General features: G+C 32.6%; 1 protein-coding gene across 2 annotated transcripts in view; it reads right to left on the reverse strand.

Annotated features, from left to right (window-relative positions):
* The window catches only part of LOC105300638 (cGMP-inhibited 3',5'-cyclic phosphodiesterase A-like), a 168,283-nt gene that overhangs the window by 149,381 nt on the left and 2,395 nt on the right, over window positions 1-16,507 (reverse strand). The gene's annotated exons all lie outside the window — the stretch shown is intronic.

Raw genomic sequence — 16,507 nt, forward strand, 5'->3', positions numbered from 1 at the left:
TATTTTACAGGCTATGCATAAAGTATTAGAAAAATTATACTATAAATTTAATAAGTACCTTGGTACACAAAATTCTTTGAGGCAAAAAAAGGTTTTAAAAAAATGTTCACTTTAAAAAAACAATCATTAAAAAGTTGATTTTGGTTTGTAACCCCTGGACCGATAATTAGAGAGGCAGGCTCAATAGCTTACGTTTAATAAAAAAATTTTCTCTCCTTAGTAGAACATAATTTGTTTTCATGTACATCTCAACCACCTGTTCACCTTTTAACCAAAATTAGGCCCAAAAGCCTTTGTAACATGTATACGTATTTCAACAGACTTGTATGTATATTTTTTCATAAAACTATACTTTCAGGTTTTTGTGTATGAAGATTTGTGTATATGCCATTCTACAGACTTGGGGACCCATTTTAGAGGATCACTTGCCTGTTAAACCTCCAACCTTGTAAGAAACTTAAGCCATCTGGGTGAAGGATTGAGCAAGCAGAAGGATTTTATTTCTCAATGTGTTTTACCCAGTATTTGAAGACCACATTATCATTCATAAAAGCACCTGGATTTGCTATTTCCATGTCTACAAGTTCGACAACTACTAGGCAGGTGGCTCTAAAATTGCTCTGTGAACGTATCCAGAGGAATAATGCCAAATGACTACATTTCTTTATAAAGTTTTCATTGTTTTTCTGATTATTAAATGTGTACGAGATCAAAAATCTTAGAAAATACAGAAAAAATAGAAAAATAAAAATCACTCATGATACCCTCATTTAAAAGCAAATATTTTGACAACTTTCCTTTCTGCTATGCATTTGATTGTTGTAGGTGATAGCATGCCTTATCCTCAATTTTGTTTCCCAATTTCCCTCTCCACTCATTAAAGTGTTTTCTCATGTGATTAAAAATCCTTCATTTTACACACCTTTAAAAGTCCTAATCTTTTGTTGCTCCCAAGCAGTATAGAAAATATTTCATAATCACATATTAACCACAGTGTAGAGTTAGCAAACTCTGTAAAGTTACAGTGCAAACAAGCTATCATAATTTAAATATTTATATAGCACCTATCACTGAAGTGCTCTGTAGGCTGACAAATGGTCTGCGTTAATATGAAAACAAAATAGAAGCATTTGCTCTATAGGAAGGTCTGGGATGTATTGGCAACATGCCTTTAGATAAAAATAGGATGTCAAACTATTCAAAGATTAATAAGAAAAAAAAGTCTTGATTTTTTTTGAACCATTCAAAGTTTTTGCTATATTAGTACTTAAGATATTAGAAAATGCATCGGTTTAAATGACTGGAGCATTTAATCCATTTATATTTAAAGTAATTGATGCTATATATGCAGTTATTGCCATTTTACAATTGATATCTATATTTTTTTCTTTTTTATTATTCTTAAAGAAGTCCCTCTAACATCTCCTGTAATACTGCCTTGGTGATGATGAACTCCTTTAGCTTTTTCTTGTCTGGGAAGCTCTTTATCTGTCCTTCAATTTTAAAAGACAGCCTTGCTGGGTAGAGTAATCTGGGTTGTAGGTCCTTCTTTTTCATCACTTTGAATATTTCCTGACAACCCCTTCTGGCTTGCAAAGTTTCTCTTGACAAATCAGCTGACAGTCTTATGGGAGATCCCTTTGCAGATAACTAGCTGCTTCTCTCTTGCTGCTTTTAAGAGTCTCTCTGTCTTCAACCTTTGGCATTTTAATTATGTGTCTTGGTGTCAGCCTCTTTGCATTCATTTTGTTTGGGACTCTGCACTTCCCAGGCTTGTATGCCTATTTCCTTCACCAGGTTAGGGAAGTTTTCAGTCATAATTTCTCGAAACAGGTTTTCAATTCCTTGCTTTCTCTCCTCTCACCTGGTATCCCTATGATGTGAATATTAGTATGCCTGATATTGTCCCAAAAGCTCTTTAAACTATCCTCATTTTTTCGGATTCTTTTTTTCTTGTTATGGTTCTGACTGGGTGTTTTCTGCTACCTAATCTTCTAAACCACTGATTCGATCCTCTGCTTCATCTAACCTACTGTTAATTCCTCCTAAAGTATTCTTCATTTCTGACTGGTTCTTTATGTTTTCAATCTCCACTTTTATGTTTTCTATCTCTTTGTTAAAATTCTCAGTGAGTTCTTCTACTCTGCTGCTAAGTTCATTGAGAATCCTTATAACAAGTGATTTCTGAATCTAGTAGATTGCTTGTCTCCATTTTGTTTACTACTTTTCTAGTGGTTTGTTCTGTTCTTTCATTTGGGACATGTTCTTTTGTCTTCCCATTTTGGCTGCCTACTTGTGTTTGTTTCTATGTATTAGATATGGTGGCTATGTCTCCTGGTCTTAGTAGAGTGGCCTTATGTAGTAGATGTGCTGTGATTCCCAGTGGCACAGCCTTCCCTGGTCACCTGAGCCAAATGCTCCAGGTATATCTCTTTTATGGATATGTGTGCCCTCCTGTTATGGTTGAACCTTGATCGCTGTTCGCTTGTCAATGGGAGGGGCTGACCCTGGGGTTGATTGGTTGTGATGACTAGATGTGACCAATGGAGGAGTTGTTGTGCAGGAGCTGACCCTACAAGCAGGATTCACTTTAGCACGGCTCTAGGGCCTGCCCTGTCTGCTCTTTGAGTGCATTAAAATTTATTTTAAAATTAAAAGACATTTATAAAATAAAGTTTCAAAACCAATTTTATCATGCAAATATTACAATACACTAACTAATAACTTTTGAAGAGTTTAAGAAACTTGATTAGGATTTGTTTCAGTGTAAGAAAATCTGACAGTCTGTGTCAAAGTCAGGCGTACAATTTGTACATTCTCTGGAAGGCAAAGGCAGAAAATAGCGGGGGGCAGGGGGAGTCAATCCAGCTTTTTTAAAAGCAAGAAATGAATATATATACCCTTAATATTAGGCCTCTAAACAAATGAGAAAACATTAGAGGAACTCTCTCCCTACCCTCAAATAGAAGATCAGCCAGTCAATACTAATCCTGATAGTACTGCCTTCAATATATATTTACAATCTTCCCATGAACACTACTTCTTGGTCTAATTCCCAGTCCTCCCTGGACTATTGCAACAGTCTTCTAACTGGTCTCTCTTCTTCCATCCTAACATCTATTTTCACTCAACACAGCGAGCCTGAGAGATCCTATTCAACATAAGTCTGATTACATCTTTTCTCTACTTAAAACCCTTCAATGGCTTCCCATTTCATTGGAGCAACAGTCTTGCAATGACTCCATGGCCTATTGATCTGCTGGTCCTCTCCCTTCACCTCTCTGACATCTCCTCCTATATCGCTGAGTAAAAATCAGAGACCTTTCTGTGACCAAGGTGGAGAAAAAGATGACTATCCCAGGCAGAATTTCTAAATTGAACCCAATGGTGGTAGAGTGGGACGATATAGGACTCCTGTTCCTGCTGAAGTCAAACCAAGATAATACCTCAGACTAGACTGAAAGATCATTTAATAAGTGAGAAAATCTGAAAGAAAAATGGTCTGAGTATTGAGGCCTATAGTAGGGCCCTGAGGATGCTGGTAAAAAATAAAAAGGAGCATCTAGAAGAATATTCTTGTGTGATGAGATGAACAATCACTGCCTTCTACTGAGGGCCAGTGTTGAACCAGCTCTGTACTAGCTGCTTTCCACAGATTTTAAGCAGGAAGTCCCTGTTACTTGAGAATAATGGTATCATCGGCAAATAATGAGAAAAAGAAAGGGTATAACTGGAATTTTATTATGAAAAATGAAATTAAAACTTCTGAAAAACAACTTTGTTTTTCAAAACAAAATATAGGTTATAAAGCGCAATCATGTTTCTGATGGGGTTATATGATACATGAGTACACAAGTGACTCTCAACAGCATTATTAGTCATTTTTTCAAACATGTTTAAAGATTCCATCAATTTTTGTAAATATCTCCCTTCATCTTTTCTCACTCACATCTTCTTCTGAAATACTTGTCATCATTTTTGTCAGATTTTTCTCTTTCCACTGTTAACTTATCTAGCTCTCTCCAGGCTCTTCATTTGACAATGGCTTTGACTATAATTTAAGCAACAATCTAATCTCATTTTAATTAACTTCCAGAAAATTTGCATCTTTTGTAAGATTTTCAAATGTTTTTTTAATCAAATGCAATTTTTTTTACATTATTTTACATTGTACTTTCTGATATTTAGTCTATAACCTTTATGGCATGGCCCTAATAGGTAGCACAGATATTATTCTTGATGTTTGACAAGAACTGATGTCCATTATTTCTATTTAGTTAGTCTTCACACCTTAAGAAGTAGGCTGTATTATTTCTGTTATAGATAGGATTATTAAAGTTCAGAAAGTTGAAGAAACTTGTATACATTATAAAACATTGACCTGTCTCAGTCCAGTGCCCTATACTCTTTCTACTTAATATTTATATAGCAATTTGTTTATATTTAAGCTTTATAACAGCCGTATGAGATAGGTTGACAAATTGTTATTTCTATTTTATAAAAAAAGAAATTGATTAAAGAGTGGTCAAAGAACTTCTCTGAGGTGTCCTCAATGGGGAAATTAAGGTAAAAATGTTATGAATATCATAGGTTCATAAACTATAATCTCTCTCTGTATGTATGCATGCATGTATGTATATATGCATGTATGTATAGTTTTCCCATGATACTGAGTCAACTACTTTTTAACTATTTACTCAGATTGTTAAAGTTAGAATTTTCTGTCCAGTTTTAGTTGACAGTTTTCTGTCCAGTTTTAGGGGCCCAGAAATCTTAAAACTTAGAAATCTAAAGTTTTAGGATTTCTGGGCCACACTCTACACATAACTAAATCAGAGTATCTGACCATAGGACCTAGGAATTTGCATTTTAATAGGTTTTTTGGATGATTTTTAGTTACACTAAAATTTGAGGACTATTGCTTGAAGTTCACTTTGGAAAGTATGAGATAATATGTAATTATAAGCAGTTAAGTTCAGGCCACCTCCTCACAAATTTTGAAATCATTCGAAGGAAGTCTATTAAATCTATTAATCAGAGCATTTATTGTTAGAATTCTCAAACAATAGTTTGTTGAACATCACATTATAATTATATAAGATTAATAAGCACCTGGGAAAAAGATAATCTAGGCAAACTGAAATATTTAGAAGGTAAGAAATAGTCAATATGAAATACAGTTCTGGGTCTTAAGTAAAATTCATTTACTTACTAACAGTTTTAGTCAATCTGGTCACGTAAGAAGTAAAAGTTTACACGAGATTGCCATAAGGGTACATTTATAAGGCAAAGTGATAAATGTTCTGAAGAACTAAAGAATAAAAATTAATGTCTTAGAAAGTAATGAATGTCAGGAAAGTTCGTGAATAGCATTATGACCTCTGAAAAATAATCTAAGTGTTTTGATCTAACAGATCCTGGGACAATGCATGGCTAGACTTTCTGCCCAGTGTCCAGGAGTGACTCTCTCAGGTTTTTCTCTTTCTAAACTATACGGAGTTCTAGATTTTAAGTGCACCAACACTATATCCCCCAAAGACCATACGATAAATATTTTTTGAACTGAGGAATTATTGTTTTGATTTTGATCTAGTCTTCTTTCTGTACAAGTAAAATACTAGCATTTTCTTTCACAAATTTATTATAGGCAGTATCCATTTCTGAATGGCACTACTTTTTAGATAACTTACTTGATAAATGTTCAGTATGTCAGTATCCAACATTCCCAACCAAATTCTCACACTTTTTCATTTAGGAGTAGTTAATTGCTTATAGAAGTTCCACAGAAAACCTTTAAAAGCTCGATCTTTCTTTCTGTAAAGGGGTTAAGAGGATTCAATCCAATTATTATTCAAGTAAAAAGGAATAAAAAAAAAAGCGAACAAATGAAGCTACCTCCTTAATAATTGTGCTATAATTTAGTCCCTGTTTATCTAGCAAAAACAGTTCCAATTATAGCAAAAACAAATCATTACGAGTAAAAACAGACATATTCAAGATGGTACAGACACACAGCTTCCTGTCCCAAAATGAAAATATAGTTAAAGTTTTTGCTTCTAAATTTTTTATAAAAATGTCAAATAAATTTAGAAATGCCTTGTTTACAATATGTTTTATTTATTTCAAAATATAATTTATAACTAAATTCTCAGTTTGCAATATATTTTTTCAAATAAAAACAGTATTCAAATTTTTAAAAAATAATATAATCAAAGAAATCTCAAACTCTAAAAGTTTTCAGTAATGGCAACCTTTTTCAAATATCTACCTATTAGACTATTTGACATCCAAAGACAAAAAGAAACATCTCTTTAAAAGGAAGTTGGAAATAACTTTTTTGTCTAAATACTGTACTCCTAGTTAATCTAAAGGCATGATAATCTGCCTAACATATTCAAAAGAGATGCCTCTGATTTAAGTGAGAAAATAAATCTCTATGAAATATTAAAACTACAGCAACAAAACATTCTTATTTGACTTAAAAGTTTCTATTTTAACAAATCAAGTTCTATTAAAAACTAAATGGACCAAAAAAATGGTAGGATAACTAAAACCTGTCATTTCAATAAATACTTGTAAACTGTTGATTTTGATTTTTTGGTTCATCTGGACTCTGAAATTATGCTATCAAATTTCTAGATTATTCCTCACAGCTGGACTACCATTACAATTGGATGATATTATAAATAAGCTAAGTTCACAAAGTCATTTCTGGAAACAAATAACTCAAAATTTATTTCATAATCGAGCACAATTATAAGATAAAAGAGAGATAGTATTTACTTTGCATTAGACTTTTCAGAAAATACAACTATTCAGTAAGAACCCTGGCTGAAGAACACCAGCCAACACTTTGTAGAAAATGGTGGGCCAAAGTTTATCCTTCCTTTCTCAATTAATTTATTAGTTGAACTGAAAAAGTTGAATTTTTATTTTTCTAAAAAATGTACCCTAATTTCAGACATTTTTCTGAAGTTGACAATACAATAATCTTGGTGGTAGCTTTGGCTGGTTATTTTCAGTTGGGAGTGAGCTAAAAATAAATATCTAGGACTCATACTAAATGTGGGATTCCCTACTAGTAAGAGCACAGGCGAATTCAGCCCCTTGTCTGACACACACAAGAAGATTTTTTTAAAGTAATAAAAATAAAAATATATTGAAAATGTAAGTTCACAGACTAGTTAATAGACTATTTCTTTTCTTTTCTCTATAGAAGTTACTTAAATTGGTTTAATCACTGGCTCACTCTTGGGAGATTGGGGAGATAAATATTTCAGATTAAAAGTCATTCATTTATTTTCCATCCATTTATCTTGCCAACCAGCACCTACAATGAGCAAGGCACTAAGCCAGAATTTTCTAAAGGAAATATTTATGGTGAGACAAGAAGGCTAAAAAGTTTGATTCCTGTTATATGAAAACTGTTATGATCTGAATCCGACTTCCTTAGTTTCTGAGCCTAGAAAGCAAATTTTCAAAGTAGCCTTCACAACTCAACAGGTTCTCTCCTTTCCAAACTTTCTAAGAGATGGCTGCTGAGTCAGGACCTCTAAATACCAACTCCCCGAACAAGGGGATGTGTCACATCACAAGCACAAACATTGCCTCCTGAGGAGCATTTCCTAAGTAGACCTGTTAATTCGATCCTCTAAAACACTTAGTTTAAAATCAGAACTATTTCCTTTATTTGTGTTCATGATAATTTAAAAACGTTCTACGGATGCTGACTCCACACAGGTTGCCACAAAATAAAACATTCCCCCCAAAATAATATTTCTATGACTTCAAATTTCCATTAGTTTTTTGTTTTAAGTGGATTATACCTGGAGAGGAAGAAACACTTGCCACAGACATAACGTAAATATTCAGTTATTTAAACTTACTTCAGAAGATGGAAAATTTTTATTAAAATCTTATTAAATCGAAACCACAACCTTCTTGCATAAAAGTATTTCAATATTCTGACATGGTACTATGGAGTGTAAGTGGACAGAAAGGCATTCCTTAAATTTTTAAACACACTCTGAGCAAAATGAATCTATTAGCTTAAAAAAATGAAATATAATGCATTTCTTTTCAAATATATGTTACATTTATATATACACTGATATGCACATACATACACACACATACGTTCAGAAAAGAAGACTGACCAAAAAAAAAAAAAATTTACAAGACCAACCCCTACATTAATTTAAAGCAATTTCAAAATTAGCCAGGGCAAATGACTAGTTACATTCAAATATAAACTCTTTCAAGTAACAGTCATGATTACTATGGCATTTTATTCTTCAGCTAGCTACTTCAAGAAGTCTATATTAAGCCAACTACACCAAGAGTGAGACTGAGTCCACATTATTTCATTTTAACCAAATGTGCTTCTTTGTATACTATGATTCTATTGCCTTTCACACTTTCTTTGTGAAAATCCATGTATCACACTATTTTCATTTTAGAATGCAAAGATAAATATGTCTTGCTTTTAAGATGGGAAATTTATAAATCAAAGGTCACTATAAACCTCACACAGATATAAACCATTATATATAAAATAAATGCATGCTTTTAAATAATCATTCTATGTTAACTATGTATGTAAAGGAACATGCCATATATAAGAAGTAATTTTCTCATTAATTCTCAATATAACATTGGAACTACGCCTAGAGTTAATGTATTCATACAGTTTGGAGAGAGGAAATGGAAAAAAGGTGACATTTAAAAGTTCCCATCTTTTTCATCTGTACGTTTTTCTGAGCTCACCCTGTAGTCTGAAATCACATAAAGCTCCAAAGCCACCTAATCCCAATTCCTAGTTTAGAAATTCTACTCTATCGAAATCTCCAATCCTCTCTATACACAAAATAGAACCATTTCATTTTCAATCCATGAGACTGGTATTTACATAAGCAATCGTGAAAAGTCATCAGCCCTTTACAGATACTGTTACAATTTTCACCTATTAAAGCTACTCGCAGGTTTGTCACTTTAGTTTCCTAAGTTACAAAGATAACAACCTGCACTATGAACATAAGCACTTTCATTTCTAAAGAGACATTAGATAACCCAATTACAGACTAATTACCGTGAACATGACAAATCACGTGTTCACACTGTATACATAAGCAATCCCTGTTACCAATCAAACTCTGAAAGGCAAATTCAAAGTTAACTGAAAACCTGATACTGTGTTATAAATCAGGTTAACATAAATGTTCCTTATTAAAGATTCTGTTAAACTCTCCCTCCAATTAAAATAACCATATTTTAAAATATGTGCAATAATATGAAATGAAAAAAAGGGAGAAAACAGACTTGCCAACAACTATCAGAGTAGTTAGTGCTACAAAACTGAGCTATTGAGATTACATATACATGTGAACAACTGTATATTAAGTGCTATTATTAAATCTATGTAAATTTTCCATTATAACTGAAGAGGTGATATTAGTATTTAAGAATTTTATCTCTTTAAAACTGTATAGCTACACTGTCCAGTACGTTAGCCATTAGCCACATATGTCTAATGAGTACCTGAAATGTGGCTACGCCAAATTGAAATGTGTTTTAAGTGTAAAAACACACTAGATAATGCTATTTAGGCTTAGTACAAAACACACGATGCAAAATATCTTGATTTTTTATATTGATTTTATGTTCACACGATATAGTAGATTAAATTAAACATTATTATCATGGATCTCACCTGCTTCCTTTTACTTTTTTGTGGGGCTGCTAGAAAATATAAAATTAAATATGTGGCTTGTGTTATATTTCTGTTGGACAACACTTATCTATAATGTTTACAGGACTGTTTTCATCAAAGCCACTGGGTGACACTGTTTCTCCACTAAATTGATACAACCAAAGCAATTTCCTGGCAGAGGAAAAAAATCTCGCGCGCGCGCGCACGCACACACACAAGCATGCACAAATGTGCACGCACGTGCGCATGCACACACACACATATATCCACAGACGTAATGTGCTCCTTATAACTATTCATATTCTTAAAATGAAAGAACAAGTACACTTAAGCAATTTTATTACTATCTAAGCAGCACACCGACTATACTTAAATCTTAATAATCATTCAGATTTTTGAATAATAAATAACAGCTCTAATCAAATCGAACTGGCAGAAGTTGTTCAGTTTGTGACTTTTCCCAAATAGCTTTCCACCTTCTAAATGGCAATGTTCTTCATGACCTCCTCTTATATTACATCCTATTTACTTACATTTTAATGGATTCTTAAGGAAACCATGCAAAATAATTCAGGCAAACAAAAACAACCAACTGCTTTTGCTAACAAAGAAGTGCCTTAATAATTTGCAGATTATTTTTTACCTTAAATTTAGAAATCCTGAATATTTTATGATCAATTTATTGAAAACTAAAATAAAAACAGAAAAATTCAATATTTAAGCCACCATCACATACTCTTCTTTGATGAAATAAAGATTCCACAAAGTTAGATTTTGCCATGCAACTGATATTCATTCATGGGGCAAAGTCCTGAATAATACATCCCAGAGGCTGCCTGGTACTATCTAATAACCAGAAAATTCATTGTAAAGTCTCAAGAGTTTTGTGTTATCTGTACATCCAATGGGTTTTACTCAATGTTCTAACTCTGAATGGGAATTTAGAGTTGGCTCCAAGTGTAAAATCACAGATGACACCTAGGCTTAAAATTACCAGCCTGACTCCTTTCCTACTGCATTCTCCCAGCAGTATATTCAAGTCCAAGAGAGAACTGGACAAACGCCAACATTTTGCCTCAGGCTGGCTACATACATGTAAGCTGACTTCTCTCAGCTTCCTTCTTTCTAAAATCAGACTAATTCTAGTCTCCTAACTACAGTCTGCACAGAATTAAGCAGTTTCAGATTTCACTGCAACAAGTTACTTACAGCTATAAACTAACTACCTCGAGATATGAAAACAATCATTGTACTATACTGAAATACATGTCCTAAATCCCAAAATATTTTACCTTTATTTCAGAAGTACTATAAATGTATATTAAATTAATTTCCATTTCCAAGAAAAACTTCTCCCAATCTTTACAATATAAAGCTGCTCAAAATCTAAAACATTTATGTTTAACTATGATATGTAGAAGACCTTCTGAAAATCTATGAAACTATAGACTTTTCCCCAGGAAAAAAAAAAAAATGAACAGAGGAAATTTTGCTTAAAATTTCAGAGAAGAGATGAATGGTTCTGGATCTAGATTTAAAACCTTCTATAAGCTATTACATGCATTTCTTCAACATTTAACAAAATGTCATTGAGACATTTTACTGTAATTTCCTTTTTTCTTATGTTGACATCTCATTAGTCTAGGCTCTAAGCTCTGGCAAGACAGGTGATGCATAATATCTATGTATAATTTGTATGATTTTTCAGTACAAGGCCTATGCTCAGATAAAATGTGTGCTATGATATTTGATGGGTTCTCTGACAAAGATCTTTATGAATTTTATCAGCTAAGGCTAGCATCTTCTTTTACAACAGTAATATACATGTATGGTAAAAAAGTATGGTCAATAATTTTGACTACTGTTATCCAACAAATCTTTCTCTGAAATATAATTTATGCACATCTTTAAGATTTTTTTTCTTCCAGAGAACAAGCCTGTGTATTTTATGTTGACAACAGTGCAAACATACTTTCTCAATTCAATGTTAAAACAATTCCCTAGGGTAGCCCTGGGGCTGGGGGCCGCGGGGAGCAGGGGTTGGGAGACCTCCTTTTAAAAAATACTACCAATAGTAAAAGTATATACAGATAATTACTTAAGTCATTTACATTTCTATGTAAAGGAAATAATGTTTATTTGAATATTAACAACACATATCTTTAAGTATAAGAAAATGGAGATGTTTGAACTCTCTGAGGTTTATCTGAATTATTTGATAAATCTTTACTGAAAACATGAACACAGAAAAAATATAAATTGAGTTTTCAATCCCATATATTTGAGGGGGTTTTTTTAGAATATACAATTATAAAAATCGCACGCAGAAGAGAAAAGAGGAAGACTCTATGGAATAGGAGACACATGGCCAACTAAATAAACAATTCACCATAAACATGTAGGGTTATGCATACTTTCACAAAGCTAAATGCTTCAGTTTGTCAAACTCTCTTCAGATACCACAAGATGTAATAGTCACGTTGATTACCTTCGTCCATAAGGTTATATCTCACAACAATAAGGTTTTCCGAAAAATACACTCCCACCATAAACCCAAGATAAACTCATTTTTTGATAGATCAAATAACACAAGTTTTTAATGAAGTTTACATGGACTCTATCTGCCTCTTACTGGCACAAACCATATTAACCGAAAATCTTAAAATATTTCAGCATATTTCCAGTTTGAGAGCTCTTAAACATCCTACTTTAACATATAAAAAAGAACTTATTTAACATAGAAGTGAAATTAAATTTGGTAAAGCCTTTATTCGACTTGAATCCTGAAGAGATTATCCTCAGAGTTGTATTGCTAATAGAATACAACAAATTCACACAAATGTCACTACAGATATAATGAATGTTTTTTCATGCCAGTGTCACTCACCCTTGCCTGCCTGCACCCCCTCCCCCAGGCTTTTCAAAATGTATTTCATACACAGAGTCACTGTTCTGGTTGTTTATTTAATTAACATGACAGCCCAGCATACACAGCATTTCTTTCAGTTCTACAGTTTTAACTTTTTACACTTTAGACTCAATACAGAAAGAGTAAAATTACTGTTTGACTCCTTCCAACCTCTGTAAATTTATATAGATTCACTAACTATTTCTGTCAGTTGAAACAGTTTTTCATTATGCTTTAAATATCTGTATTCACAAAGTAAAATCACAATTTTGTCCCACACAAACAAAAAAATTCTCTCCCTCACCTTTCCCAAGGGATAAGAAAATCTTGTTTTTCCTTTTTAATATTTTCAGAAGCTGACATTAATTAATTTTAATTCTGTCAGCAGGTCATAAATAATCAATATTGTTCTTTGTATCACCATAAGCTGTTATAGTGCTGAAATATGATAGAGCTACAATTTAATTAACAACTCATGATTGTTTCTGAAATTTATTCCATTTGAGAAATCTGTTAGTATACAAAAATGTATTTAGGAATTTAAAGGGCAATATATTCTATATTTTCAGAAGAAATATTTTGTTTTTCATAGCTGTACTATAAACACTAAGTTATACTTTTTACCAAAGACATAACAAGGTTGACCATACACCTACCATCAAAAAACATATCTATTTCTCCTATTTTTGTTTTACTGTCTTTGTTGTTTGTGTTTTTGCTTGAAAATATTTTTAAGTCGGTGATGAAAAACTTCATTTTATCTTTGATAACCAACCACCAGACTCCATTACATTCCTACGAAAATCTACTTTTGCCAAAGATGTTTGAGAGCTTTAGGGAAATACTAGTAGGAAACAATTTTGATTTTTAATTACACGATATAAAGTATATAGCTGCACATTTCTGACTGATATTGTATCCATCACAAAGAAATTTATAATTAAGTGGTACAAACGCATTAATGGAGAGAGGCATGTGCCTTGTGTTTATTTTATGTTAAAACGATAGGTAAAAATATTAAATTCTTCTTAACATGTAACTGAAATAAAACAGCATCGATTTAGAATCTTTCAAAAATGAATGTGTAAGGTGGTCACAATAATTAGAAAGGAATGAACAGCCAGTTGTGCTCTGTGATATATGAAAAGAATAGAGAGACACCCCTTCAATACAATTTCCATATGGTAAAAATTGTATAATTAAAACTATATGTTGAAACATATCATATTTATTAATCATATAATATCTAATAACGCAAGAAATTCTAGGTACCTCTGTATATTCCAGTGTTTGGAGAATATAGTGGTAAATTGAGAGAGACATACCTGCTCTGGGACGTGAGCATCCACTTAAAAAAGATACATATACCTTAAGGGAAACATCTTCCTTCTTAACACTGCCAAACAAAAAGTATAGTTGGACTCACTGATCCACAGTCTTGAGGATACCGAGCTGATGGGACTGAACTAAGAGAACTATACAAATGTTACAAATTTTGTCTGTTTTTTACCAAGGGTAAAGATACCTTCACTTGCATTCACAGACACACTCAGTGTTGGATTAATTCAGTGGCTGAAGACTAGACCTATTTCTCTTTTCGTTGCTTGAAGTCATCTTTATCATCAGTGCTGCAAAACTCAATCCCATGTGTAATATCCAATCTATAGACAATTAAGGTTCAGGAAGAAAAGAAGGAAAGGCAGGAGGGAAGGAGGGAAATATTCGTCAGTTGGTCTCATGAGAATTTTATCATCTATTCTCCTTGACCTTTTACAGTTGAGTCACTGAAGAGAAATAGTTCATAAGCAAGTGGCCACTATCATTCACATGGAGAAGGAAAGGCTGAAATTCTGTCACCTTTAAACCTCATAATGAGCAAAGTCCAAAGAAATTCTCAAAAGGCCTCTGCCAGACTCTGTGTGCTTTATGTCTTTACGCCTCTATTTAAAATTCACTTGTTGCCAGAGTACTGTCTTGAGTTGAGGACAGATATTCTTTCAGAAAAGAACTCTTAATCAGGTAGCATTCACAAGACTGTTATACATGTGTTTGACAATTATTTTGATTCCTGATAAAGTATGCAGATGACAGTGGTACACTTTGCACCTTTAATCAGAAGTTTGTTTCCTTATGATAAAACAGATAAGCCATTTACTATATACTCCTGAACTTTTCACAGACTAACGTATGAGACATTGCCCTATCTCATAAGATACCATTGCATGTTCCCACCCACCCCCAACAATTATGCTCAGCAACAACTTTAATGTGTCATATATAAAAACTAGTCTTAAGCAACACGTACACACTCACCCATGTCTCATTAAAACATCAAGGATCTACATTTTTACTAAATATAAACTTGTTTTTCCATCAACCATAAGAGAGAGACTCTCACTTTAGAATATTTTTCATAAACACAGCCTTTAAAAACATAGTAACCAAAGAAAATAACCAAAATAGATTACAAAAATGCATTTTCAACAGCTTTAATTAGCAAAAAATTTAAAAATGCAACGCTCAGTTATTTTCTTATAAGTTTGCAGATTATCCAAATTTTCTATTTACCAATTTGAAGCAGAGAAAACCTGCAGGTTAATTAACAATGCTGGTTAATTCAGCTAACCACCTTCTTATCATAAATCTGACCTTAACCCCTTACCTTCTAAATGTTAATGTGGAATTTCAGAAATTTAATATTAGAGGCTAAATGATATTAATTTGGAGTCAAGTTATTTATGATTAAATCGCAGATTTGTCTTGGAAATTACGGTTCAATTTTTTAATGATCCTATCACATTTCCCTGTAACTTAAAAAGTGTGTTCCAAACACATTTAAACTAATAGCATTTCATTTTTCTCCTGTAACAGTGAAAAAAATTAAAATGTGTTTTCTCTCACACTGATTTAAATTAAATTATCTTAAATATAGCTTACTTTATTTGGTTGATTTCAAAATTTCTACCAAAACTAAGTATTAGTTAGTGCCCTGTTTTTAACTTCACTCTTAAAGCTTCACTTTTGAAACTTCACTCTATGCTTAAAACCACAAAATATTTGCTTTATCAAAACAAAAAGCTAAATAAGTACATTTGTTTTAAAATAAACACACTAGCTATGATGCTGTCATCCATTCTGCTAAATAATGTCAAACAATCACATTCTGTGTAATCAACTCCATTTCAGAAACAAACTAGCCACCCATACCATATGGTGACTGAAATTTCTTAGAAATACCTAAATGATTATCCACAGAATAACCTAAAAAGAAAAAGCTTACTATATCTTAGGATATTCTCTCACTCCCTAAAGTTGTCCTAGTAGTACCATAAGAAGGCATAAATTTTAATGGGAAAAGTGTAAATTTCCACTCGCTTTACAAAACCAGCTTCCACCACCCGCTCCCCAAGTGTCAAATCTGCTTGGACTAGAGAGGTGAACACTTAAGTATGCCTTTTCAGGTACAATTTGTATTTAAAATTAGGATTTGTTCTTTTATGCCCATTATAGCAACTATATTCCATGGTCTTAAAAAGCTTAATGATAATAAGGAGATTCGATCCCCAAACTCACTAAACTTTATCTAGGACAACTTCACTCATAATTGTAGGGTCTTTCTTCTTTATGAAAGATTTATATCATCAGCAATCTTAGAATTATTTTCCTGCATTAATATTTCCTGTATAACCTGTATAAATCTATTTGAACTTCTAAATATCCACTTAAATATGTACTCAGCAGAAATGTTATTTTTTAGTTGACACTAAGAGCACGGTTCACGATTTTGACAAATTCTGGAATCCAGACATATTTTTCCCCAAATTGAAGTTTATGATTATGATACAAAACACATTAGCATGTAATAATGCAGTCTCTTCAAGAAAAACAGT

Source organism: Pteropus vampyrus, unplaced genomic scaffold (assembly GCF_000151845.1).
Source record: "Pteropus vampyrus isolate Shadow unplaced genomic scaffold, Pvam_2.0 Scaffold216, whole genome shotgun sequence".
NCBI lineage: Eukaryota > Metazoa > Chordata > Mammalia > Chiroptera > Pteropodidae > Pteropus > Pteropus vampyrus.